At 44.0% G+C, this 2307-nt stretch overlaps 1 non-coding gene across 1 annotated transcript; it reads right to left on the bottom strand.

The window, feature by feature from the left end:
- Positions 1-321: 321 nt before the first annotated feature.
- Positions 322-539, bottom strand: LOC118579074. The gene has a single exon (XR_004944433.1). It is a non-coding gene; the product is annotated as a small nucleolar RNA U3 (small nucleolar RNA).
- Between the last annotated feature and the right edge of the window lie 1768 nt (positions 540-2307).

Genomic DNA, 2307 nt, shown 5'->3' with positions numbered 1-2307 from the left:
TCATCCCATGCTGAGATTTGGTGGCTGGGACTGGCACAAGTCTTGCTGTCAAACTACCGTGAGGTCATAGTGCAGCTGCCTTGCTGTCTGGAAGATACTGTATTCTTGTAGTCATCCCTCATCTCTGGCTCTTCTGCTCTGCACATCCCTCCTTTTGTAATGGTCCATGAACCTTGGTGGGCATGGGGTGTGGTACACATGTTCGTTCCTGAGGGTTAGGTCTGAGCGTTCTGTAATCCTTTATGCTCTGTACCCTGGCATGCAAAATAGAAGGTTGAGAACAGCACAGATCTGTGGCTGCAAACATAAATACACCCCCCCCCCACACACACACTGCATTCCCTCCCTCTCCCTCTCCCAAGGGAAGGTAAGAATGACCATCAGTGGAAGAGGAGGAGGCACAGCAGGGAGCAGCACCTATAGCCGGCTGCACGCTCAGGAGGGAACGCTGTGTCTGGTCCTCATGGTCTTGGGTGCTCTACACAGAGAAACTGCTCTAGAGACGAACCATAAAAATGATCCCTCAAACTTACAAACTTAAATATTCAGATGGCAGTTTGACAACATGACCATTTGGCAAGACAGTAGTGCCAAGCCATGGGCTTTTGACTAGGTTTAGAGTACCATATTCCACATAATAACTTAAAAATAACATTCTAGGGCTGGTGAGATGGCTCAGCAGGTAAGGTGCTAACCACTAAGCCTGACCACTTGAGTTTGCTCTCCAGTACCCATGTGCTGAAGGAGAGGATTGACTACTTCATATCGTTTTCTGACCTCCACATAGGCACCTTGGCATATACCTTCACTACTCTAAAACAAAGACATATGCAACTGTTACATAATAAACAAAAATCGTAATAATTCTTTACCTTAGACTGCAACTCACAAAGCAAGTTTAAGTATTTTACCTCATTTGGTATCTCAACAATATTTCAGACTACTGTGGCCAACAGTGGCCTAAAGCCGACTCTTTATACATTTTTTTTTCATTTATTCACTTAATTGTGTGTGTGTGTACATGTACATGGGCAGATACATACCTGTGGAGGTCAGAAGACAACTTCTTGGAATGGGTCCTCTCCTCCTAAGTGGATCTTGGGGATTGAACTAAGGTCACCAAGTGCCCTTATCCACTGAGCCATCTCGGTGGTCTCCCAGAGCCTGTTCTTTCTCTGGCTGGTGCTAATGGTCTTTACATTATCAGAGGAAGAATATAATTGAAACGACTCAAGCAACAAAGCAAAAACCCAAGAAAGTACCCATGACAGATGGGCTCACACAGCTGGAAGTATTTGTTAACTGGTCCTTTTCAGAAAGACCGGGGCCATTGACCTAGAATGTTGATTCTCTGAAGAGTTCCAGAAAAGTTATTTGTGAATAAAGTTTTCATGTTCTCACACAAATACTAAGATACTCTTTGTGATACAAAAGGGTTTTTATTTTTTAATTTTTAAAAAGATTTATTTATTATGTATACAGTGTTCTACCTGTACACAAGAAGAGGGTGTCAGATCTCACTACAGATAGTTGTGAGTACCATGTGTTACTGGGAATTGAACTCAGAACCTCTGGAAGAGCAGTCAGTGCTCTTAACCTCTGAGCCATCTCTCTAGCCCCATAAAAGGGTTTTTATAACTGAGTAAATTTGTGGAGTAAATTGTATCTTATTTTTATACTTCCCATCCATGTGTGCAAACTGAGGTTATACAATCCAAGCTTATACATGTGAAGTAGTTCTGGAAGGACAGACACACATACCATACTGGTGAAGATGACTTCTTTTCTTGGTGCTATGGTTTGAACAGGGTCCCCTGCCTGCTTGGCAAGTGCTGTGCCGAAGTCATCCCCAGCCTAATGGTGTCTCTGCAGAGGGTTCTCTGGAACTCACTGGGAAAGGCACCAGCACCATTTGCTGTATTCTCTTCAGTCTACTATGTACTTTTTCTGACCAGGAGCAGGAACATAAGGAAAATAAATGTCCCTCATTCCACCTGGAGTGGGTCTGACATGTGGGTGAGTGTAAACTAATGAGTTAGATTTCTATTTAAATTCATCACTGTGTGTCCTTCCTCCCTTTATGATAAAGGACATGGCTTTCCTGCCATGTTGTCTGTGAATCATGAAGTCAAACCCTACCCACATCGCACATGTGCTGTCGAACTTAGCATGTTCAAGCAGGTAACCAGGGCTCAAGCTTTGCCCCTGAGAGTGGCCTGCTGTTTCCAGTCTCCCAGACCTTCGGGCATAGTCTTGTATCTCTTGGGAGTAAAATGTCCCGATGCATGGTGCTGCTGGCCAAGGTCT

Source organism: Onychomys torridus, chromosome 2 (genome assembly GCF_903995425.1).
Source record: "Onychomys torridus chromosome 2, mOncTor1.1, whole genome shotgun sequence".
Classification (NCBI taxonomy): domain Eukaryota; kingdom Metazoa; phylum Chordata; class Mammalia; order Rodentia; family Cricetidae; genus Onychomys; species Onychomys torridus.
Note: the sequence above shows the minus strand (reverse complement) of the source record. Positions and strands in the feature narration are given on the sequence as shown.